The sequence below is a fragment of the Sarcophilus harrisii genome, chromosome 2, assembly GCF_902635505.1.
Source record: "Sarcophilus harrisii chromosome 2, mSarHar1.11, whole genome shotgun sequence".
Classification (NCBI taxonomy): domain Eukaryota; kingdom Metazoa; phylum Chordata; class Mammalia; order Dasyuromorphia; family Dasyuridae; genus Sarcophilus; species Sarcophilus harrisii.
The window spans coordinates 619,193,200-619,219,993 of record NC_045427.1 but is presented as its reverse complement, the minus strand read 5'-3'; the positions used below and the strand labels follow the sequence as shown (position 1 = coordinate 619,219,993).

The following is a 26,794-nucleotide window of genomic DNA, read 5'->3' as shown; positions in this document are numbered from 1 at the left end:
TTTAGTACTTGATCTATGTTTTTTCTGTCTCCAATAAGAATAATTCCCCAAAACAAACTAGAACCTGTAGGTGAAAGCTAGGGCCTAATTGTGTTGGCCATTGTCAAAAAAAATCAAGACATTTCTCAAGCCCAACTTCTCCCACCCCATCACCACAGTAGATGAATATTGCCCCTTTTCCTCCCACCAGGTATTTGCTTATGATTACAGATCAAAATGATGTATTAGGAAGTAGAAATGTAACAGATGAAAAATCAAAGCCTCTTTGAAAGACTTATTATAGAGCTAGGTAGGTCCTTAGAAAGGCAAGACCTGATACAGTCTTACTTTACACCTTTAGACTATCTCATCTGCCGATTCAAACATCACACAGGAAGATGACAGAGACCACTCAAGACTGCCTACACATTTTCCCTAGGGATGCTGGAGCAGTACTTCTGCAGCTGAACAAGCTGGAATATTCCCTCAGAACCACAGAAGCAAAGGGAATGGGGCTAACCCAACTAGAAAATCCAGGTTTCAGGAAGTAATTCTTATACTTTAAGTGTGACAATACTTGTCTTTAGAAAAAACTCTGCCATGTAACACACATTTAGAGGGGGAGAAAACCTTCTATGTAACATATAGAAGTCTTAAGTACTTCCTCTCCCCCCCCCCCCCACAAGAAAAGGCTAGACCACAAATCTAAGCTCCAAAGTAGCCTGGCATTGTAAAAAAAAAAAAAAAAAGTTGTTTCTGGGAGCTTGGCATCTTCCAGTTCTGCTAGTAATTAGTCATGTGATCTTGGACAAGTACCTTAGCTCTCTTCATCTGTTTCTTCTGTAAAATGAGGATGATGGGCTGAATTATTCTAAGATCCCCTTCAGCTCTGTCAATCTCTAGTCAGGAGAATATTTTAAATATTACTTGGAGGTCATTACCTTGAGGTACAATGACCTCAAGACTTGACCTATGTTGCTCTATGATCTTGTATGTTCTTGACCTATGAGGCACAGGTAAAAGCATTGAATGTCAAGTACAATGAATATATAATTCATTTATATTGCTCCAAATCCGCCTCTACTGGTCATTCCTAGCAGGGACTTCATGAAATGCCTCCTACTAGAGACCCTCAGGAACCACATAGGTATTGTTAAGATCCAGAAGAAGTTCAGAATGAGTCACTCAAATTGATGTTCCCTCTTAGTTGTCTTGTCAGTGGATGATGTATGGCATCTGGACCTTAGTGTAATTAAGCATTACTATATAAAGAGAGATGGCTAACTAGGAAGGATGAATCTCATTGCAAGTCAATACTTTTATTCATTTCCTTAAACTATTTTTTTTTCTTTCAGGTATGCAAACAACTCTAAGTAAAAATATTTCCAAGAAAGACACATAAGGTGATTATTTAATTTGTTGGTTTAAGTAGTCACTACTTCTTAGGGAAATGAAATAGTCTGGAATGTCCTTTGTTCCAGCAAATCTTAATAACTATAGCAAGGTTATGTGAAGTCTTGCTCATTTTCCTCTAATAGAATTATTAACTTTATGGTTTCCTAAGAGAACCTATCACATTTGACAAGACTTAGACAAAGGAAGTACAGATGAACAAAGAAAAACTTAGGTGAGTCCTGAAACAATTTAGAGGAAGGACAATTGATTAAAAATAAAAAGAACTTCACAACATTCCTTGCTGAACAGGCTAGTTCAAAATACAAAGTATTTACTTGTTCTGAACCTTCCCATACTGTAGAGGGACTGATGATCAATAAATTTTAGATTTAGAGCTGGACAACACCTAGGTCATCTAATCTAACCCTCTCTGTTTTACAGATTAAGAAATACAGAAAATTATCAGTTGGCCATGATCATATAAACAGTAAATGGAATAGCTAGATTCAAAGTCAGATCCTCTGACTCTAAACCAAGGGAGAGCTTTTTTCATTTTACCTAGAGGAGCTGAATGGAATAGAAGGAAGGAAAGACTTTTCTTTCTGATATTCTTGGCAGGGGCCATGGTAAAATCGGTACCAGTCACCTGTACAAAAGCTACAGTGCTTTAATAAGTTCCTTCACATAGATTTTCACTACTCCTACAATCACCCAGTTAAACAAGTAGGCCTATAATATACCCATTTTACAAATGAAAAATTAAAACCTAGTACTTAAGTATCGGTCACTGATATCAGCACCTAAGGAAACAAAAGGCCATCGAATTGATGAATTTCGCTACAACATCTTAGAGAAGTAATAATTCATCTAGGGTTACCACTTCTGTCACAGCCCTAAGTGGCAAAATCTTAAGTCTCCCCACTTCCAGATCCATATTCTTTCTACAATGCCATGCAGCCTCCCTATAAATCAGGAGATTCCTTCTCTCATCTTAGCAGTAAGCAGTTATTAGTAAAATGAACTCCTCTCTAAAGCACTCACACAATTGCCTAGGAAGAGATTAGCAATAAACTACACCTCATTAGCCATCCAAAATTAGCTTCAATTTGGTAGATGAGAAGAACCAGCTCTCAGAAGCAAGAGGTAAACAGCCTCGGGTCTAAGGCATCATCTTTGCTTCCAGACACACCATGCCTTCACAATGAAGTTACAGTTGAAGGTCATATGCCTCCAAAGACATGTGCTTCTACAAAAGCTGAAGTTTGGGAAGGTAAGCAAGGGGGAACTAAGCCCCAGGAAAGTCTGCTAAAGTTCCACCAAATTCAGAAAAGTGTATTTTGTTTTACAAAATATTCTTTACCTCCCTCCCACCCCCAACACAAATGGCTACAATAAGATATCAAGTTAAGTTTGAGTGCTACCAATTGGCTCTATTGTTACTGCATTTAATAATCATGAAATTGCAAAATCCTAGTTGGCCATTTGGGAGAGGAAGGCAAAAGGAAAAAAAAACTGATAAAAGTATGTGACAAGGTTGGGAGGTGGGAAGAGACAATCCAGTTGTGACTGGGAGAGAAAAGAAAAGAAACCGAGTGTAGTAGCTAGAGAAAAGCCAAGCTCTCTAGCCAGAAAAAGTTAAGAGTCTGGATTGTGAGACTATTAGGATCAAGATGGGCACACAGAGAAATCCAAAAGACAAGAGGGCTTTCACATAGACACAGATGACTTCCGAAACAAGAATATTAATATCTACACTTCCCCATTTAACTCCAGAGCAATGGACAGTTATCTAAGGCCAGTGAGACCTTTAACATAAGCTTCACTTTCCATGCCCGAGTCACTCTCTGTTCCCACTGGCACATCTTATTCTTTGCCTCTCTACTCTGAGAAAGGAAATGAGATGACAATTTTGACCAAAGGTCACAGGGTCAAATCCCTTAGTCAAAGACTGAACAAGATGAACTGATAACTTGGAGCCTGAATATTTCACATATTTCAAGTAGTTCCAACCACACATGCTGCATCACCATCACCATCATCACACTGGTGGAGTGTAGTCAGTTTTACAAATTGCTCTGCAGGGATTATTTTATCCTTACAGCAATGCTGCGAGACAAATTATTATTATTCTCATTTGGAAGAATAAGAAATTAAGCCTGAAAAAATGCTAAATGACTTGCCCATGAACAACTAATCTAAATGTCCAAGTCAACATTTGAACTCACTGCCTGGCTCCAAGACCAGTGTGCCAATGAGTATCCATGTGTGTACACACATCACAAACAAAACATTTTGTGTATTCTAATTACTTTAACTGTTGGTAAATGAATCCAGCTCGCATGCACTGACAGAATTAGATTTTTAATATAATATGGAGAATCTGCGCAGATTAGCCCCTCAAAAGTTCATTTCCCATCACATGGACTTTTTAAGCTGGCATTCAAGACCTTATCCATTTTAGTGATAAAATAAATCTACTTACATTGAAGGGGTGTGTTGTATGTATGCGTTTTATGCCTCATAAAAGTGCATCAGTAGGAGAAAGGTATTAAAAAGTGGGGTCTTTTGTTTTAGGGAAAAGTTATGAGTCATCCAAAGAACTCTGCTGCTACTTCCCAAAAGAAATCCAGGCAATTTTCCTTATCATGAGCCTAAACTACTCTCCATCTTCAATATTTACCCAAGTTATGCCCAAGTTACTTATACTGATGGCGGAGTGCTTCAGCTAACTAGAGCCATTCATAGCATCTGTTCTGCAGAGCTCAATTTGTCTTGACAAGAACTGTCCAGGGGACTGAGAGTTTAACTAACTAGTGAACTAGACCAGGCTCAGAGAGTATCTATTAAAGAGAGTGCAAATGAAACTCTCCTGGCTCAGAACAGCTACTATCCAGAAGGTTCCAAACTTTCTAGAGTCAGGACCCTTACACACTCTTAAAAATTAGTGAGATCCACTCTACCATAAAAGGAAAAAAAAAGCTTTTGTTTATGTAAATATCTACCAATATTTATTGTATGCAAAATTAAACATCTAAGTTTTATAATGAAAGTAGTTTTGACCTCACAAATCTCCTGAAAGAGTCTCAAGTGTTTGATGTTATACCTTTCAAAGGTTAAGTATTGTATAATTTACCATGTGCATGAGACACATCTTGTTGAAGAGCCTTTAAGGCAGCATTTTGCTCTGCCAAATCAAATGTCTTTATACAGTCCACAAAAAATAAGTGCAGCAGGATCTTTAATTCTCTGTATCTTTTGAGTTGGTATATCAAGATTGTGTACATGTTGCAAAACACCATGATCTCTGAAGTTCTAAAGATAAGTCTAACCTAGAGAGCAATACAAAAGTACAAAGTGGGTGTAAACAGAATGCCACCCATTAGAAACACTGGATAATCAAGATCCATTACAATACAAGATATTATGCAAATGTATGAACCCAAAAGGACAAAGGAAGGATAACACAGCAAAAATGAAGGATAATTCCATGGTCAGTCTGTGGGCTTGCACAGTATCCTTGCAATGACAAGAGAAAACAAGGGAAGTGTCCAACACTTGGATGGATAAGGGCAAAATGAGAGAAGGGGTAAATATGAATTGCACAGGGTGGGCAGGTATGGATGGTTTGTGATCTCCATCACTGGAAGCAATATTTCCATCAAAGAGTTAATCCATCCATCCATTTAAACATCTGAGATACACAAAAGATGCAGAAAATTTATGGAACTGTAAATCTTTGCAATTTTAGAATGCTACAGTATAAGTGGGAAATATTGATCAAGACTGTACCGAGGTTTAGAAGGTGAGAACAAAAACCACCCTTTATCCCACAAAAAAGGGCCCGTTTTTGTTTGTTGGTTTGTTTTTTGCTGAGGCAATTGGGGTTAAGTGACTTGCCCAAGATCACATCGTTAGGACATGTTAAGTGTCTGAGGCCAGATTTGAACTTAGGTCCTCTTAATTTCGGGGCTGGTGCTCTATCCATTGCGCCACCTAGATGACCCAGAAGGCCTGTTTTAATTGAAATTTCTGTGACTGAACAGAATAAAAGCAACAAAAGTGGATTCTTTTCTTCTTTACAAAAGTGTAGGACTGTGAATGTACAATGTTACAGACTTTTTCTTTACATAGGTTAGTTTTACTGAACTGCTTTTTCTTCTTTATTATAAAGGATGAGTCTCTGAAAGAGGGAAGTGATGAAAAACAAAAGATTTTTAAAATGCATTTTTAAAAATGTAAAATATCAACTTTGGATAGAAAATGCTATCTGCATAGAGTGAGCTATGGAGAGTGAATGAAGATTGAACCATTCTATTTTCACCTTTTTCTTCCTTTTGTTTTGTTTTTTCCTTTCTTGTGGTTTTTCCCTTATGTTCTGATTTTTCTTCCCCAACATTACACATATGGAAATGTTAAAAATGAATGTATATGTATATCATAAAAATTTTTTTTAAATAGCAAAAAATTGTGCTTATCAAACCTGCACATTTAATACTGTTCAATCTTCAAAGATGAATCAAAATTTTTATAATTAAATGGAGGAGAGTTGAAAGAGAGGTAAAATCTGAAAATAATTTCATGGCAGCTCAAAATTGCCATCTTCTCCCACTAAGTCTCTTTCAACTAGACCAGGCATAGAGTAGGGATCAAGCAAGCATTTTAATAAGCACTTACTAGGACACTCAAAACCTTACACTGAACACCAGGGTCACAAGGACAAAAATAAAATTTATGTTTTTAGAACACTTTAAGATTTGAAAACACTTTATCCAATTTTATTCTTATAACAACTCTGTGAGATAGGTGCTGTTATCCCTATCCTCTAGATCAGTGTTTCCCAAAGTGTGGTACGTGTACCCCCAGGAATATGGAAGAGTCTGGGGGGGTTGGGGTGGTGGTGGTGGTATGCGTTGCACCGGAGTTTGGTGGGGATATGCACTGCACTGTGCTTAGCTGTGCCTAATTCTATGTTCTCATGAGTCAAGTCAAGACAATCTTGTGAGGTGTGAGACGGTCCGATGTGAATATACAGCACTTCGTTACAGAGACAACTTACTTCGTTAATAGTGGCTTTTCCAGGAGCCTGTGTATTTTTAGCTTTTGTGCGATTTTTCTTATAAGAAAGATTTGTTATGTGCTTTAATAAGTCCCACTGATTTTATTTTTATATAGAAGGATGAAACTGTTTGTGTTGAGATAACAGATCGTCATAATTTGGTTCCCTGGTTATTAATTTTAACCTGAGATGTGGCTCCACGTCCAATAGTTTGTTCCTTTTTTTGACTTAATGTCTACAAATGCTGAAAAAACAACTTCACATAAATATGAAGTTAGAAAAGGCAAGATGTATTTCAGAACTTTTTCTGTTAAAACCACATGTTGCATTTGTAACCAGAATGATGTTAAAGTACGCTCCTTATGTTTACTTTTCTAGAATCCGTCTGAAGCCAATTCCAACAATTGTTCTTCTTCCACATGAGACAAACCTTCTGCCATGGATTTATATTTTATTATGAATAATTTTATTTTTCGTTTATTATTATTTTGTGTATGTACCAAAAAAAGAAAAAAATCATTTTTATTGTTATTAAAATACATCCTTTTTTTTTGATGAAGGGTACTCAGCGTTACAAAAATTATAGAAGTACACATATGTCAAAAGTTTGGGAAACACTGATCTAGATGAAAAAACTGAATCTTTATTAGACTTGATTTTTAAATACAAGTCATTCCTCAATTGTTAAAAGGTCAAAGGATAGGAACAGACAATTTTCAAAAGAAGAAATTAAAGTCATTTCTAGTCATCTGAAAAAATGCTCTAAATCACTATTGATTAGAGAAATGCAAATTAAGACAACTCTGAGGTACCACTTGACAACTCTCAGATTGGTTAAGATGACAGGAATAGATAAATGTTGGAGGGAATATGGGAAAACTGGGAAACTAATGCACTGTTAGTGATACTGTGAATTCTGGAGAATAATTTGGAACTATGCCCAAAGGACTATAAAACTGCAATATTCTTTGATGCAGCAGTGTTAACTATTAGCTCTGTAACCCAGAGAGAGCATAAAAGAAGGAAAAGGATACACATGTGCAAAAATTTTTGCAGCCCTTTTTGTAGTGCCAAGGAATTGGAAACTGAGGGGATGCCCATCAAATGGGGAATGATTAAGTTGTAGTATATGAATGTAATGGAATATTTTTGTTTTATAAAAAACAATGAGCAAGTTGATTTCAGAAAAGCCTGATGAGTGAAATAAGCAAGTAGAATCAAGAGAATATTGTACACAGTAATACAAGATTATGTGATGATCAACTATGACAGACTCAGTTTTTCTCAGCAATTGTTAAATCATACAGAAAAAGAACTATGGAGAGTGAATGTGAATCGAAGCACAATATTTTCACCTTTTGGGGAATTTTGTTTCATTTGCTTTTTCTTTGATTTTTTTCCCTTTTGGTCTCATTTTTCTTACACAACATGACAAATATGAAAATATGTTTATGCTTGCTGTGTTGGGGTGGGAGATTGGAAAGAGGAGAAAAAATCTGGAACACTAAATTTTACAAAAATTAATGTTAAATATATGATCTTCACTGGTGAATGAATGTAGTAAGCAAGTAAATATGCTTTATCCTTAATTTAAAAAAAAGATAAATCTTTTCTAAACGCTGCTAATATGATACAAGACTCAAGCTCAAAAGCAACATCAGCCACAGACATTTTAAATATTGCCTTCATGGTCTAAGAGAAACTAAGAATTTCTTAGGTTAAAAGAGAAATAATACATATAAAACAACAAGTATTTGTTTAATTTTCTTAGTATTTTTCAGGCTGCTTGAGATGACACATTAAATAAATCTACTTGGAAAAAGTTTTCTTCAATCACTGCAAGCTCCTACACTTTCTATACATTGAGCTCACATTAGCTTCATATCCCAGAGGCTCAGTTCAAAATAGATGCTGACCAGTTACAGAGGTTCCACCCAAAAGGGTCAGGTTCAAAACTAGAAGCAAATAAATATCCCTTTAAGCACCATCAAATCTTCTTTAGTTTCTTTCACTAGCTAAATCCAGGAACGTTCATCAACAGGCCTGGCCAGCAGACTTTTTTTTAGACACAGCAACACATTAAAAATTGTATTAAGTTCAAAATCATAAAAAAGAATATCCACATCTTTGAAATGACGACTCCCTTTAGACACTTTCATTTTGGTCAAATGGAGATGAAGCAGTTGTACTAGATCATTCTAACTCTAATTCCTATGATCAATGAGATTGAGAATACTATTTCCTCTAACTCCTTTGAGATCTAGACCACTGACACACTCCTCTGAACATGCTGCCAGAGAATGACAGGTTTTGGATGAGAACTCGGGTCTTCTGAGACCTGGTTTGGTTATCTTTCACATTTATGAGCGCAAGTCGACAAAGATGCTGGCCCAATATGACACACCTGCATGCAGAGCTGGGTCTAGGCCGAGCAGACCATCACTTATGCTCTTTAGATGCATGGTTTGTGAAGGAATAAAATGAGGAAAATGTCTGTTGTTTTTTAATGTCATAAAATTTCACTGTATGTGTACTACATACTACATTGCAATACAACTATTTCATGATTTTGCCGACGTGTATACATACGTATTTTCTTTCTTAGTAGAAGATAACATATCTTAAGGGCAGAAACCATTTCATTTTTGTCTTGGTATGCAGAGCAGCAAACACGAATGTCTGGTACATAGAAGGTGTCCAATAAAGCTTGCTAACCAACCAATCAAATTACAGGTATTACAGTGAATGATTCAAAGCCTACTCTAGACAATAGTCCATTTAGGATACAAGTTTTAAGTAGGAAGAGGCAAGATACACAAATAGCATATTGAAGTTCTGTTTGATTACAAGAGACCAAAAGGAAAGGAATAAACATTTATTTAACATCTATGTACCAAGCACTTTTTTACAAATATTCTCTCATTTGATCCTCACAATAATCTTGCTACTAAGGAGGTACTATTGTTCTCTCCATTTTATATTTAAGGAAACTGAAGCAAGCAAAGGTTAAATGAGTTGGCCAGGGTCATGCAGCTAGTGAATGTTTAAGAATGGATTTGAATTGAGGTCTTGTGACTCCAAGAAGGCAGTTCCAGAATGATTCTTCATCTTCATCATCAGCAAGACGAGACTTTTCCACATAGAAAACTTATTTTCTGGAAGAAAATAGGTGCAGCCTTCTGGAAGGCCACAAATTATATGTTCTCTCCACTACGTCAGAACAGATATTTAGTTGCCTTTAAAATACTTTCAAAGAACAAATTATCTGTTAGGATCTAAACTTTCTGAAGACTGTTCTTCAGAAATCTTGGATAAGTACTTTTTATCTTGAGACTTATCTCAGCTGACTGAGCTTTTGGGAAATATCTTTTTCCTTTTAAAAACAAGCAAAAACAACAAATACCAGAAGGAATGAGGGTGATCTTTGCTATAAGAGCAAGCATATTTATTTGTGTTTTGGGAAGGGGGTAGAATTGCTAGTTTCATTACTAGCACAGATAACAAAAAATAAAACCAAAAACTCTCAAAGGAATTCTAATAATTTAGCTTCAAAAACACTTGCTTGGCTAATAATGAAATTGTAATAAAGATGTCAGATGAATAAGTAGTGTCAAAACCAATAGTGGCTTTCTGCTATGCCACATTATATAGCATGCGTCTCTATAAAACTAACAAAAATAAGAAGCATACTGATAACTATCTTATCATATTCCGTATTCCTTCTAGTCTGAATAAATTCCCCTGTTTAGGGGAAAAGGAAGAGAATAAGCATTTATTTATTTAGCACCTTTTATGGGCCAGGCACTGTGCTAAGCACTTTTACAAGTGTTATCTCAGCAGCCTTGAAAGGTAGATGTAGTTATCAACCTCCTTTGACAACTGAGGAAACTAAGGCATAGGGATTAAGTGATTTGCCCAAGATCAAATCACCAGGATTAGTCTGAGGCCAATTTTGAAGTCAGTGCTTCCTGATTTCAGGTCTGGTGCTCTGATTTAGAAAAAAGTGGTATGGGAAGAAAGGAAATGAAGCCAGGAGAAGAAAAGGTGGTAGAATTGAGGATATCACTGTTTTCTATTTTTCTACATCAGAACAAATTTAGCAAAGATATTTTCTACTGTAAAGGTGAGTATTTTTTTCTTTTTCACTCAAAAATTGTCCCTCTCTTCTAATCCTCATTTTACATGTTAGGAAACCAAATACCAGAAAGGCTGAGAAGACCACGGTTATCCAGCTGGTTCTCAGCAATCACAATACTTCCTTTGGTTCCATTTCCACTACATTTTAATGTTTGCTAAAGGCAGGGGCTTGGCTAAAGTACACATTAAGTTCCCAAGGCATATGACTCCCATATAATCCTCCATCATTCTCTAAACTAAGGATGTCTAACCTTTTTCCAAATACCACCTTGGGCACCTACATTTCTAGTGTTCTCTTCCACCTCCTCCCATTTAAGCCTTTTTCTTTTGCTGGCCTTCCTTTCTGGGCTGTTGCTATTCCTTCATAACTTCTACTTGTTTTTCTTTCAATCGTACCAAAATAGGTGGACCCAGGAAGGAGTCCTCACCAGCCCTCAGAAGACTACTAACCCAAGTCTCTCTTCACTTCTATAAATTCTCTATGAACAGGAGAGTCTATCAGGCTGCACTGTGAGAAACAATATTCCAGGTATGTCTCAAAGATAATCTTTCCTAGTTCTCCTGACCAACACTTCCCTTTACTTACTTGGTAAGTCAACCACTGTCTTACAAGTGTAACTACCACAAGTCAAATTAAAGACTATACAAAAATAGTAGAAGATCAATACAAATTAGAACTGAATTTGTCTCAGCAGAATGCAACTAAACAAACACAATCAGATACGCACATTTAGTTCCAGTTGCTGGATTGGCAAAATATAGCTGAACTAAAGGGTAGGGTCCTCAATTTAGACCCAGAGCTCACATCAGGAGCTATCCAGTCTAATATTTCTACAGGTCAGTAAAGTGAGGCCAAGAGAAATTAAGGGACTTCAGCAAGGTTACACAAAGTAGTAAGCACCCAGTTTTAGATCAGAACCTAGGTTTTACAACTGGCCCCCTTGATTTGGGGCCAGTGTTTCAGATAAAGTTCTTTTGCTTCAATTGTTGAGGAAAATATATTTGAAAATGTATGAGCTGGCCTTCTTGTATCAGTGAATGTAATTACAATAATCTCTTCTTACTGAAACTTTTGTAGGCAATCAATCCGCTTACTTCTGAACTATTTACTTGTGTTCTGCAGGACCGCAGATGGTCTGAATCTACACTGATTCCAAACATGTCTGGAACTGGATCTTCTTTTTGAGGAGGTCAATTTATTTTTTCTTGTCATTCACTTCTTACTCCTAAAGGAGAAACAGAACATTTTAAATCCTGTGTATGAATCCTGGTTGATTAAGGTTTCACAATTATGTAGCACTCAGTTTTTTGTCTTCCTTTTACTGGAATTTTCCCCAGTCAAAATCCCAACTTCTACAGGAAGCCCTAGGAAACCCTCTTAATTTTGGTGCCTGTCAACTGGCCCATTTCCTCTGAATTCAGCTTGTTTGTACATAACTGCATGAAGTCTCTCCCATTAAGACTGTGGGTCCACTGAGAGCAGAGACAATCTTTTACCTTTCTTTTTATCCAGTACCTGGAACATTAGCAGGTGTTGGGAAAATGTTTGTTGACTGACAGACCTTTCAAACTAGGTCCCACTACCATCTCCAGCTTGGGGACACCTTTGGTATCCCTCTATAGCAGGGCTTCTACTTACTGCTCTTCAACTCCTCAAATGAAAAATAGCTGTGATTATTTTGGAATATCCTAAAGTTCAAAATAACATAAAAACCCAATAAACCTAGGATCCTATCTTGAACAAAATGACCCACGATAAATGATAGAAGGAAAGGACCTTTTTGAGTTCTATGTTAATAAAGAAAAAACTATGAAAAAATATGTAACGAACACTCCTTTTTAAAGACTAATATGCAGAAAAACACCACAACTATTCATTAGACTGAAAACTATTATGAACAATCCAAAACCTGGATAAATTTGGTTGTCTGCCCAAGCTGTATCCTACTTATCTGCATAGAGGATCCATGGAAGGCAGTCACTTAACATCCTTATAGTACAGGAGGGTAGGTAGATCTGGAGCTAGAAGGGACCCTAAAGCTTAGAGTCCCACAGCAAATCTTCAGCAAGATTTGAATACAGCTTTTCCTAACAAAGTCTAATGCTCCACTCCTCAGAGTTTAGGAGAATGTGAGGTCAACAGAGACATACTCCCTTTCCCTATTCTTGTTTAGCTTTTCTTCTCAAATGAATGGCAGCAATTCAGTAGAACTTTATAAATTTTAAAAAAATTTATCTTAGTTCAAATTTAGTGCCTTTAAAAAAAGTTCTCAACCATGCAAATCTCAAATCTACTTATTGGTACATTTCAAATCAATCTTGTTATCACATTTCCCCCTTCTCTGTAGTTTACTAGGATCCTCAATGAATGTAAAATCAAAGGAATATGAAAGGAAAAGACAGTATCCTTCCCTCATTTCATTTAAGATCTTATTCAGGAACTCCCTCCCCCACTACCTTTAGTGATCTCTTCAGGGAAATAAGTAATTCTTCACCAAAACAACAAAAACACTTCAATTCAACAAGCATTTATTAAGCGCACCTACAAGTTAACAAACATTTGTACTAGAGGTGAGGAATCACTATATTCTACAACAGGACAACAGGAAAAGTCTCTTATAGGAGATGGTACTTGAACTGAGCCTGCAATGACACTGGGGCAAAGAAGCCAGTGTGACTTGACTGAATTTTTACAAGAGGAAGGACAGGGCTTATCAAGAGCTTTAAGAGAAGTGAAACACCAAAACAGATGTGATCAGTGGACAGTTGGAGGTGGGACAGTTTTTCAGAGGGAGATGGGGGTGCATATATAGACAGAAAAATCTTCTACAGAAACCACAGTTGAATCAAGGGAGCTAACAAGAGTCCCTAAAAAAAGTATATAGAGAATATGACACAGAACAGAGCCTTGGGGTAGATGCATACATAAGGGGTTGACATGCTACACAGGAAACTGAGAAGGACTGGTCAGACAAGTGAGCAGGTTAAAGAATTAGGAAGAAGCAGTGTCATGAAAACCCCGGAAGGACAGAATATCCAAAGGAATGATCAAGTATGGAATGCTACAGAAAGAACAAGAATGACAACAATGGCAAAGGCCACTGGACAAAAATGGAGATGATGAGAGAGGAGGTACCGGGGACATCTATCTCTGTTCTTTGGTTCACTTAGAATATCAATATCCTTGCACCATTTTATAGGATCCTAGAGGTTATCTTTTCTTTTGATTATGTTCCTTTTGTGGATATACTGCATGTATTTTGTTCCTCTTGCATGAAATATGTGTGGCCACTTCTCTGAGACAAATTTACTATGACAAAGGCAGAGAAGAATTATGCAGGAGTCATTAAATCTACACAAAGATTAGACTCCTTCTACTAAAGCAAGTTAACAACTTCTATACCACAAATTGTAATCTCAGATATGCCTCAAGACCCAGGAGATTAAAGCACTAAGGCACCATGACTCAGTAAAGGAGATGCCTGGAGAACAGAGAGCTGTGACTATGCCAAGATCTTCCTGTGTTCAAAGCAGCTTTTTGTCCACTAAGCCATGCTGCTCCTCCACCTGTCACTTTCATAGTAGCACTGGAGCTAAGGACATTCCAGCACATAATGCTGAGTTGGAAGAGATATATTTCAATCTGTCATTTTACAGATGGGAAAACTGAGGCCAAGATAAATTGTTGGGTTTTTTTTTTTTTTTAAATACCTTTATTGATCTCTTTTATTATTGGCAAGCAGTTTCCACCTCATCTCTCCAGACTGAAGCCTTTCTTTTAGGACAAAGAAAAGCAATAAAGCAAAACTGCCTGATACCAAGAACATGCCCAAGAATGTTTATGCTATCTTTAATATCCTTCTTCCTCTCTGCTGTGAGAAAAGACCTGTCCTAACTAACTCAAGGTCACAGAAGTCATTCCAGGTTTTCAGTGCTGGGCCAGCATTCCTTCCACTAAAATATGCTCACATTCCTCAGTTAAACAAGCAAAACTACCATGTCATCTGTGACCTTTTCACTATTTATTATACATGAAAAGTCCCTCAATTAGTCAAATTCTTTTTCATAATTTCTACCATCACTCCCTTTTTAAAACCCACTAAATCCCTGTCATTGTTACTAACCTGGTTCTAACCCTTGTTACCTCATGCCTGAGCTCCTGCAGAAACCTTTTAAGTGGTCCTATGGTGGCTAGATAGGTTATACGGGGCCTTGGTAAGATTATAAACTTGCTGAGTGCTTCACAATCTGCCAGGACATTGTCCCTCCCCTTTTCAATATCTGAAGAAAAGGAAGAGGAGAGCTTTCAGAATAGCTTAACCTTAAGAGAAATGGCTCCAATAAATATAGTGAATCTCAGAAAAGTAACCCATGGCTGATAAAAAAAACCAAAACCATAAAACATGGTTAATTGTAAACTACTGTTCACATATTTATTTTATTCCATTTAAGAAAGATTATCTCTGTTTGCTATGAGGAAAAATAATGCTAATATTAGGAATCCAGTTATCCATAACCATTTTTTGCAGTGATAATCAAAGTTTTGTATCAGAATGAAAGGGTTCATTAAAATAAACAAGAATGCACAAATGTTTGTCCCACTCCTTCAATACTATTAAAAATCCATATTATATGTATATATTCCCTCTAATGACCAAAACTCCACATTTTAACAGTCTGTTCTTGAGTTTCTGAGACCAAAACCATTATTCACAGACATAAATTATATTACTGAACCTATTCTCAAAACCTCTGCAGCTTGGTTAAGAGCTGCCAAAATTTATGCTCTGTTGATAAAGCCTTTAGAACCCAGAGTTACATCCATACTATGAAGAGACACTGGACAACTTCAGAGGAAGCTCCTTCATTTGCTATATTTTTAAAGATTACAAATTTTAGTATGAATTACAAACCACTGTGATAGACAGTAAAATACCCGAGAAAGGTGAAAAATAAACATGTCATAACACTAAAAAAGCTCCATAAAGGAAAATTCAAACTTATTCCCTTAATTTAGTTATGTACTTTTCAGAAGAAATTAATCCTGATAAGAATTGCATCGAATTCTAGGCAGAGGACAGCACAAGGACACACATATCAGTTTACCCCATGCTCACCTGTTACTGTTGGGCTTGTCACATTTTCCCAAAGGTGTATTTCAGGAGTTTAGACTAGATACAACTCTTGAGCTCTTTTAGTAACAGATAGTGTAAAGTGACCCTGAGTCGCCACCAAAAACAAAGCGCACACCAAACCTCCCCCATTCTGGTGCCAAGGAGCTGCTGAAATATATATAGCTACTCCTAAAATATAAATGCTAACCAGCTCATACTCTGACTGGTGATAGATTCTCTGGTGATGTTGTAGTCTGATGTTCTTGTGACAACAAAAAAGATCACTATAAATAATGAAGTCTTCTTTCTTCATAAACATCACAATTTTTACTTTTTTAAGTTAAGAGATCCAAGGACTTGATTCCCTATATCTATTCCCCAGTTCCAGGACTGAATTTTCCTTATCTATGAGTCACTAGTCAGTAAATTAAACATTACCTATTAGCTGAGATTCTACAAGGACACTTCCAGATGCACTCCCCAATATGGATGTGGTAACCTAGCAAAGAGACACTACATTTACCAGCCATAGCAAGTTTCTCGACTTAATTACTGCTTGGAATAGTCACTTTGTCACTAACAGAGGCTTATTCCTTCCTACCTGTTATTTGGAGACTAAAAACTAAATTATTTCTGAGAAATGGGCATTCTGTGACTTTCAAGAGATTAAGAGCTTGGGCTAAAAGATCACTGCAGACAGTGACTGCAGCCATGAAATTATAAAATGCTTATTCCTTAGAAGGGAAGTTAAGGCAAATCTGGACAGTATACTCAGAAACTTCACCTTGCTGACAAAGGTCTGTATACTCAAAGCTATAGTTTTCCCAGTGGCAATGTATGGCAGTGAAAAATGGTTTATAAGAAAAGCCGAGGACCATGGGAACAACATTTTTGAACTGCAGTACTGAGAAAGACTTTTGAGAGTCCCTTGAATAGTAAGGAGACCAAATTAGTCAATACTTAAAAGAAATTATCTCAGACTGTTCACTGGAAGATCGAATATTAAAGCTGAAGCTTAAATATTTTGGCCACAGAATGAGAAGACAGGACTCAATGGAAAAGATATCGGAAAAAAAGTTGAAGGCAAAAGGAAAAGGGGACAGCAGAGGATGAGATGGATAGTGTCATTGTAGCAACAACTAAGAGGCTGAATAGACTTCAGGAGGATAGAACATGGCATCATGCTATCTATGTTCCATATGGTCATAAAGTATCAGACATGACAAGAGACTAAGAAAAAAAAAGTTATGGATGCTTACCACTATATATTTAAAAAGTAAGCCAGCTGAAAGGAAGTATACATATACTTAGAAGACAATAAATATAAACATTTCAGTTCAACAATTTTTGATGAGACTTTATGCCTTGAAAATACCCTGTAATTTCTCTACTGCTTGTGAAGAGATATCGAAATTGAAATAGATGGTTTTAAAAATCCCAAATGTTTATGGACAGTGAAGATAAAAGAACAAGAAACTCGCTACTTAAGAAAAAAATATTCAAAATTAAAAAAAAAATTATAGGTAAAGCAGATTCAAAGAGAAATTAGGTTAAAAATTCTAAGGTGAAATCCAAAAAACTTAAAGCAAAACAGTAAGGAATATGACTATATTTTGAAGGAAAATACAAATATGAAATATTTAACTTCAGCATATTTAAAACAAACAATTTGTTCTCTAGGTTAATGTTTTTATAGCAATTGAGGAATTGGCAGAAACCTCAAATACTCAATGTTTAGGGAAAGGTAATGGTGTCCAGATCTGTGTTTGCAAAGGTGAAAAGGAACTCCCTTTAAGAAATGATAGACTTAGATAGCTGCCTCGGGCACTTTTATTAAGTGATTGCCCAGACTTTATGAAAACAGTTCAAGTCAGAATCAGAAAGTGAGCCCAGATCTTAAGGATTCTAAGCCTGGATCTTTATCCAGTCTCATTTACGCCTCTCATTCCTTGGATTGTATAACCCTCAACCCCACTCCCCCAGTCAGATTTAGTTAATAATTTTATCTAAATTATTTGAAGAAAACTTACTATTCAATTCCATTGTAAATTAATAAATGCCAGCAAGTATATTCTGTAAACTGCTCCAGGATCACTTCATATTGCTCCTTAGAGTGAGCTCTAACCTAGGAAACTGATCTCCTAATTGTGTTTAGAATAATGTGTTATATAAGATTGTTTGCTATCTTGAGGAAGGAGGTGAGGAAGGAAGAAAAAATTGGGAACTTAAAATCTTACAAAAATGAATACTGAAAGTATTCTTTACTGTAATTGAAAAAATAAAATACTATTGAGAAAAAATAAATTGCAAAGAAAAAAAAAGAATAATTTGTCATACCTGTAAAATATAGTATCTTCACACGGAGGTTTGAATGTTGACCAAGAATTTTTACATTTTTATTACTTTATGTAATGGGGTAGGGCTAAAAAATTCCTTTTGAGAAGTAAATACCTATCAAAAATTAAATACATTATGCCCTTACAAAACGCCAGGCTCTAGGTGCTAAGCACTGAAGATACAATGCAAAATCATTCTGTGCCTTCAAGGAGCTTGCATTCAATAAGGGAGACAATGTGTAAATAGCTAGATTAATACAGAACAGAGAAGGCTGCCTTAGAGGGGAAAGCTCCAGCAACTGCAGAGAGCCAGAAAAGTCTCTGGCCTGGAGGTGGCAATGTCTGAGTTGTTGTTTTATCCTATGAAGTTCTCCCAGAAACTAGGGTTACAATAGGATGGTTCAGGGACTCTCAGAACCCAGGAGTCAGATCATGAGATTGCAACAAGAGGGAGGGGGGAAGAGAGGAGAGTGTAGAAGAAGTGACTATAAGCAAATAAGCAATCCTCCTGCCTCCCTCCAGAGGTGTTTTAGTGCTCCAAATCCCAGGAAGCTTATCTTAAGAGGTCGAAATAACATTGTGGCAGCTTCCTCTCTCAGAACAAACCTGAAGTTTATAAATATTTACCATATATGGTGAAAGAATCCATCAGATTGAACATCAGATAAAACAATAAAACTAGATTAGCTGGATTATTCAAAAAGAGATAGAAGTACTAAGTCCCAATTCCTCATCCCCAGAAGAGATGTGTATTTTGGCTACTTGTATCCCAAAGGCTCAAATTCAACACAGTAACCTAGAAGAGGTCAGGAACAAAAAAAAGGATATTGATCAATTGACAGCAAGTATTGAAGTGTCTACCATGTGATTAAAGTGTATATCCTCATGTGCAAAGGACATAAATACATATATATCTCCAAACCCATCCAAACCAGACTCAGTGTAACCCTGAAAGCATTAGGAGTCAGAAGGGACCAACAATGGCTTCATGCAGAAGTGGCATTTGAGCTGAGTTCTGAAGGAAATCAGACTCCCAGATACATAAGTGTAAGAGAAGAATGCTTTCTGGGAATAGTCAGTGCAAAGGCACAGTTTTGAGGGGCAGCACTGCATAATAAAGATTGACCAGGAATGGGTATGAAATGATTTAAATGTCAATTTATATTTAAAGCTAAAGTAACAAGAAGCGACTATAATTTATACAGTAAGTAAAGACCTTTGAATAAGAATATTAAAAAAAAAAAAAAGAAAGAAAAGGAAAAAAAGATGGTACCCTTGACTCTCTATGACTAAAACTAAACTAGATTCAGAAATTGGGAAGATATAGGGATATTAATAGTGACAATTATTCATTCAGTAGGAAATGCTCCAAACCAAAAGCTAACCCTGTTGACATCCCTCAAAAACCAAAATTTCCTAAAGCAGTATTCTTTTGTCACAAAGACTAAACCATGAAATTGCTGACTTAGTGGTACCTAGTTAATACTAATCTATTTTCCCCCAGTGAGTTTGAGAGGTAGCTAATACAATGCAGAGAACAATGGACAAGAAAAAGAAAAAATGAGCTCATCTTTTATCATTTACTAAAATGTGCAACCTCAGACAATTCATATAGCCTTAATTTCTTCATATTTTAAAATAAATTTGATAGCTAAGTCTCACACTGTTCATCCTCAAATCAAATGACAATGACAATGCATATAAAAGGGCTTTATTGCTTCACTTGTGGTCAAAGTATCTGGGCTTCAATTTAAACACTCTAGTCTTCTTTATAGGTGTATTTGATGAGTTTTACCCTAAACCAATTATCTTAAAAATAGCTTATGTCCTGTATTTAGCTTGCTTAGACATATTTGATTACTTATTGTCTTTCCCATTAGACTATGAACTCCTTAAGGGCCGAGATGGTCTTTTACATCTTTTTTATAGTTCCAGGGCTTAGCACAGTACCTGGCACATAGGAGACACTTAAATGTTTTACTGTTAAGTCATGTTTCACTTGTGTCCAATGAATATTCTCCTTTTCAAATTTTCCTACATTTGGTGTAAATCCTCCCTTGTCCCATTTATTTCCTAATTTGTGGTATACTAATCATCATCTGTGTTGTGTTATGCCAGTAGAATGTAAATTCCTTATATTTAATTTGTATCATTATATCTTCAATGCCTTGTACCAATGTAGGCACTTCAATGCTTACTGAATCGCATATATTGCACTAAGGTCATGCTATAAAAGATCATGTTATAGTGATGATATCTATCACACTACAATTTCTGTGAAAAAAATCATAATTTCTTTGTAGCAGAATTTAATTGTATATATAAAGTAAGACTTCAATCTGCAAAGCTGATATCCATATCGTCTCCATAACTTTACTCTTTCTGTTTTAAGCTTTAAGCCTGATGGACGAGAATGCTAGGTCTGTTATGAAATTGTTTTGCAAATTTGAAAGCAATTATCATTAATGTGGGTCTAGTAGCATTTATTTACATTCTAGGCCTTAGAATTATTGAGTTGAAAAGTACTTTAGAAACCATCTATTTCAACTCCTCCATATCAGAAGAAAAAAAACTGAATCTCGTGTTCATGTAAATAATTCATAGCAAAGCTAGGAGAATTAAGATCTCCTAAAAGTGGTGTCATCTCTGCATTATATTAGGCTACCTTTACAAATCTCTCACTAATTTCTGCAGCACTAATTGCTATCTAAAGAAAATTGTGAAAAAGGAAGATTTCCCCCAAAATTCTAGACATAACTCTATTACAAGTCTATGTTGTCTATCACTTACTTGTATCTAGAGGCAGCCTAGCATAGTGGACAGAGTGCTAATTTTGGAGTTTACTAAGCTTACTAAGACCTCATCCTCCCTGATTAGTTCTTTGACCATGGTCAAGACTAAGGTCTCTAACTCTGATTCTTCAAAACAAACTGTTACCTGTAGTACCAACTTACAGGGCTATTGGTTAAATAATAACGAATATAAACCATTTGCAACCTTAAAGCACTATATAAATGTCAACACTTATTTCTATCTCCACCTAAGATAAATGTGTAGGATCTTGAAAATGTTTATTGTAGGGAAGTTGAAAGGAACTCAGGAGAGTGGGGTAGGAGGGAGGTGGAGGGGGAGGTGGGTTAAGTGATCTAATTAGTTTTACCTCCAAGATAAATATAAAACCTTGTTTGGCTTTTAAAGGCCCTTAAAATCTTTGTCTTCTTGTAACTCCTCTTCCTTATAGTTTGCAATTCAGTAGCACTGGCCTCTCTGTAGTTCTTTCCCCAACACTCCCATTTCTCGAGTAGAAGGTTGACTAGATGTCTCCAGTTCCAGAATCTCTTCATCTCTTGACTCCTGGTTTCCCTGGCTTCTCTCAAGTCTTAGCCCTTCTGAAAGAGGTTTTTCCTGTCATCTTTAATATTAGTGCTTCCCTCTGTCAATTATCTCCCTTTTATTCTTTTATTCTTTTTTATTCTTTTTATTCTTTATGCACCTCACTTGTACAACATGGCTTGTATGTTATCTCCTTAATTAGACAATGAGCCCCTGCCTTTCTTTGTATCTAGTATTTAGTATAGTGCCCCAACACATAATAGGCACTTAGTAAATGCTAGTTAACTGACTAAATGTTGAAAACCAAAAAAAGTTTTAATGTATGTCAGTTCTCTTTTCCACCCCCATAGTTTTCATTTTCACAGTGAACTAGCAACTGAGAAAACTCTTGTCAACAGCATACCAGTAAGCCTTTGAAATGGAGAAAGCTTTTGCTATATCAGAAAATGCAGTGCAATCAGAATAAAGTGCCACTACTCTGAGCTGAGCTTCCTCTTACTTTTGCTTTAACAGGGTTCTGACCATAACAAAATGTGTCTTTGAAATGATTTAAAGGAAGACACCCCACCACAGATAATAAAAAGTCAAAGACATGAAACTGAGTATGCATGCAACTGGATGACCATTTGTCTGTAATACTGAATAAAAGATTTTGTACAAGGCATGGATTGGATTTTGATCCTTGAGGCTACTTCCAGTTCAGACTATGAAATACAAGGTAGTAGCACATGTTCTCAAATTTATAACATATCAGCATGCAAAAAAAGGAAATTGTATTAGTTTTTTAAAATAACCAAAAACCTCCAGACATACAAACTATAGAAACTAATCGAGCTTAACTATTTTAGAATTTTAATTTCTGATCAAATACATTGCCAGAGATTAAAGGCACAGTACAAATCTTCACTCAATTGCTTCATCTGTATGGGTCTAAATTTTTTCATCTATTAAAAAGGGTTGGACCATTATGACCTCTACAATTCCTTCCAGGTGTCAATCTATGATCCCATGAGATCATAGAGGTCAACAATGTTCAAGTATGCAGAACTATTCTTATTGTAGTACCAGTTTTATTAAAAACTTCTGACACTCAAGCATTTTTGTCACTTCACCCACTGCTCCTTGCCATAGTTCTTCCATCTTAGGAGACTGATTAGTTCCCTTACTTCATTTATAGTGTTACCTTAAATGTATTAATAGATTATGGCCTCAGTAATATCTTTTCCATAAAATTAACTCCTTTGGCTTTATCTCATAGCCTATGCTCCCATAAATATATAATTTCTTATTATTTCCATTCTACATATTTCCAAACAATAAAAAAATGATGCTTAACAGCAAAAGTTTCTTTCTGACAGAGATAAGTAGTAATGGTACCATAATTCTGATATGTAATCATCATAGGTTTTCTTTCATAAGGCAGCGTATCCTAAAAATACTGAAATACTTTGGAGTATTGACAGATGACATCAATGTCAGCACAGATGGACAAGTCAAGGAGTACAAAATGGTCCCACTTTATCTGAGGGGAGGAGGGGAAAAACAGTTAAGTTTGAAGCAAAGAGAAGCATTTGATGCCAATTTCACTGCTCCCTCCTTAAAACAAAACAAAAAACACCCACTATCTATATTCTGACATACAAGTAATTTAATATTTTAGAAAGAAAACTATCTGGCCCTCAAATTCTCTCACAACCTTTTTTTACATTACCCAGCACCCCAGAATTTTGCAGATCACTACAAAATATATCAGGTATGAGCCAATGAATGTCTTATCACAAGCTTTCTGACATCCATCCCCCTCTTTGGACTTAATACCTTTCAAGTAATAATTTGTTTTGTTTGTATTAGCTATGACTAATTTTAAGACATAATTCCAACATATTCCTTTACACAGCCTTTCCCCAATCCATAAACAGAGAAGCATCTCCAAAACATCTATACGAAGTGACAACAAACAAGTTTAACAGAATCAGAAATCTTTACACAATAGAATTATGGGCTCTCAAGAGTTAAAAGGGATTTCAGAAGCTATCAACATCTACTCTTTACCTAAACATAGTACATAATATAATAAACATATTTCCACAATATACATTACATCTTACTTAATTGTAAGATTTTGCCTGAAGACCTCTAGTTAGGGAGAAGCACACCATCACTAAAAGTAGCCTGTTCTAATTTTGGATAATCCCAATTATCAGGAAGTCTTCTCCTCTGCAAAGACTAACTTTGCCTCTTTGCAACTTCTTTTCATTGCTCTAATCATGCCTTCTGTAATCAAGCATGAGAAATCTTTTCTCTCTCCTATATAATAGACATTTTAAATACAAATGGCTATATAAAAATGTTAAAAAAAAAAAAAAAAAAAGATTCCAGAATTTCAGAGCAATTTAGAAGGGAACACAGAGTAAACATTTGTTAATGTTTGAATTTACCTGAATTATTAAGGGTTTCATGTAAAATATAATTTCTGATTATATGTATAAGTTTATTTCATTTTTTGTTTCTGACTATATAAAATAACAGGAAAAAAATAGATGCTAGGGAAACTATGTTCATAGCAAGACTCTGCTACCTATTCAGCCATGTGACTTCAGGTATGTAACTACCTCTGGGTTTCATTTTTCTCATCTGTAAAATGAGTAAAAAACAAACAAATAAATAAATATTTTTAAATGCTCCAAAGTATTAAGAGAAATGCTATTAAAATTACTGCTTCACTTCATGTCCAAAAACTTGAAAGATGACTGAAAAAGTTAAATAGTTTCAGAGGGTTTTGAAAAATCAAGCACATATACACTATTAGTGAAGCTGGAGGGACTGGAATTAAATGAGAAAAGACAAATTGCTCATGCCCATGAATATTATTACTGAGTTTATACCTCAAGGAGAAAAAAGAATGGAATGTCCTGTATATAAGTTCTGAGCATAACTTTTTTGTAGTAGCAAAAAGAAACAAAAACCACCTGCAAACAAATTAATTGCCAATAGATTGGAGAAATGTTTGAACAAACTGTAAAACATAAATATGACAAAATATTATTGTACCATTAAAAAAAAAATGAAGAATTCAGAGAAACATGGGGAAACTTCTAAGATTTGCTATAGTACCAGAAAAAAATATATGAGTGCAATAATGAAAACCAAAAAGACAAAATCAGCAGAAATCAGATGAACTGCTAAGTGGCTCAATGAAGAGTACCAAGCCTGGAATCAGGAAGACATGAGTTCAAATCTGCCCAACTTCAAGGTTGTATGACTGAGGCAAGTATTTGCTTCATTTCTTTCAACTGTAGTGGGGTTAGCAATAACACTGGCCTCTGAGAGCTGCTGTGAGGATCAAATGAGATGTTTGTAAAGTGTTTTACACAGTGCCTGGCAGAAAGGCAGGCGCTTAATAACACTGTTATTATTAAATTCAGTAACTAATCATTGTTTTCACAAGCCTGATAATGAAATATGCTTCACTCCCCTCAATAGAAAGGTAGGAGACAATTGGTTGATGAGCCACTGCACAGGAGAATTCTGGGTGTGAGAGAAGAAAATTTGTTGGAAAGAAAGTGGTATTAAAAAAGGAAAGCATCCTTAAAGCACTAATAATAAATGAGGTTAGACTAGATAAATGATAAATAAATGAAGTTGGACTAGATCTCTAAGGTCACTTCCACATTCATTTTTTTTCCTCCTCTAAAAAACATTTAAAAACATAAAGTTTCTATTGCTTCAAGCTCTTAATTCTAAAACACAACTGAATCTTCAAGAATGGTTCTGCTTCCTCTTCTTTTAACATTCCTGGTTAAAGATGTCCCAAGTATTTTTTAGACTAATATCTGGAATTGTGCACTCAAGAGATAACAGCATTCTCTATCCTACACTCAACCAGGAAGTCAAAGGATAAAGCAAATGTAGGAAAATACATTTAAAAACCAAAACTTCAAGTACATAAACAAACAAGTCATTCTCCAGAGATTGATTCTACTTGTTATAATCAACATAGTTTCTAATATTTAATCTTTCTGGGGGTCCAGGATGGTAATTTTATCAATATAGAAACATCACTGAGTTGTTCTGCAAATTAAATTTTAGAGAAGGTTGTAGTCTCCAAGGCACTAAGAGGTTGTAACTAGCCCCAGCGTTACACAAAATGAGGCTCACACACATCTCTCTCTCCACTAAGTCCTGACAATGCCTCTTTACTTTTAAAGGAACAAAACCTCCAAATTGGTATTTAAATAAAAGCTAAGATAAAAATTTAAGATACAGAAAACAAAAAATAAATTTTCTGATGTACACTGCTAATGATACCCCATAAAACTGATATTGCCATGTGCTTTGGAAAACTGACAGAGATCATATTATATAATCCCTCTCCTTCAAGGGCTTACTCAATTACATCTTTTTAGACTCCAGTCTGACATTAATAGAAACCTCTTTGGCACCCAAACACACACAAAAAAGAAACTTAAGCTCTAAAGTTCATAAAAATATCCATTTATGTAGTTATAATTAGTCAAGAGTACCTTTTCACCTTTAAAACTTAAGTCTTTATATATTTTTAACCCCACTAGGCTGCATTTTGACTTCTAGAAGATTTATAGTTTGGTAATTCTATTGAGTTTTTTTTAATAGTAAAAATAAGAGTCCACCTTGAAAAGAACAGTGAGTAATTCACAATTTTTAGGTCTTAATTGCAACACATGTAAAGAGTTGGATTAATTCCTAACATTAAAAAATTCTACAGTGATGATGATGAGGGCATCAATGTTCTGCTTCAAGGAGTATATTGATCAAAGAAGCAATGTGAACTTATTAAGAACTAGTATAAAGAGGTTTACAAAAGCATTCTTATATTCTTCATATAATAGAGAATTACTGAGATTTAAAAATGAAGAACACATGATTGGGAGGAAAAGGTGAAAGGAAGTAACACAACCCAACTTCAAAGTTTAAAAGCAAAAATTGCAATATGATGTTGGTGCCAATATATTTACTTAATTTCTTAATTAATTAAAATTAATTAATTAATTTTACAGTCATTTTTAATTTTAATTAAACAATCATTTTTCACTTGATACATGCAAAAAACATCTACCAATCATTTTCATTTTCTAACAATTAATTCCATACATTAAACTGTATCTCTGAGATGTTCCATCATGGCATAGAGTTAACCTTGAGTTTCTAAAAGTCATATGGAAACAGAGCAAAAACCTGGCTAATCCAAACAAGATGAAAGTTTCAAAAACAGACCTTGAGTCCGAGGACCATCCTAGCTAAGTTTAAAGTGGTTCATTACACTTTCAAAGGCCATCTATTCAACCAGAGAAAGGATATGAACTTCATCTTTACAGAGCTTTTAAAAGTTTTTTGAAGTTATTTTTTTAATTCAATGGAGGCAGTTTTTCTACCAAGTTTAATTCAAAAGACCTATATATCAAATA

General features: G+C 35.5%; 1 protein-coding gene across 2 annotated transcripts in view; it reads right to left on the bottom strand.

Annotated features, from left to right (window-relative positions):
* Positions 1-26,794, bottom strand: part of NPTN (neuroplastin) — a 67,244-nt gene that overhangs the window by 31,809 nt on the left and 8,641 nt on the right. The gene's annotated exons all lie outside the window — the stretch shown is intronic.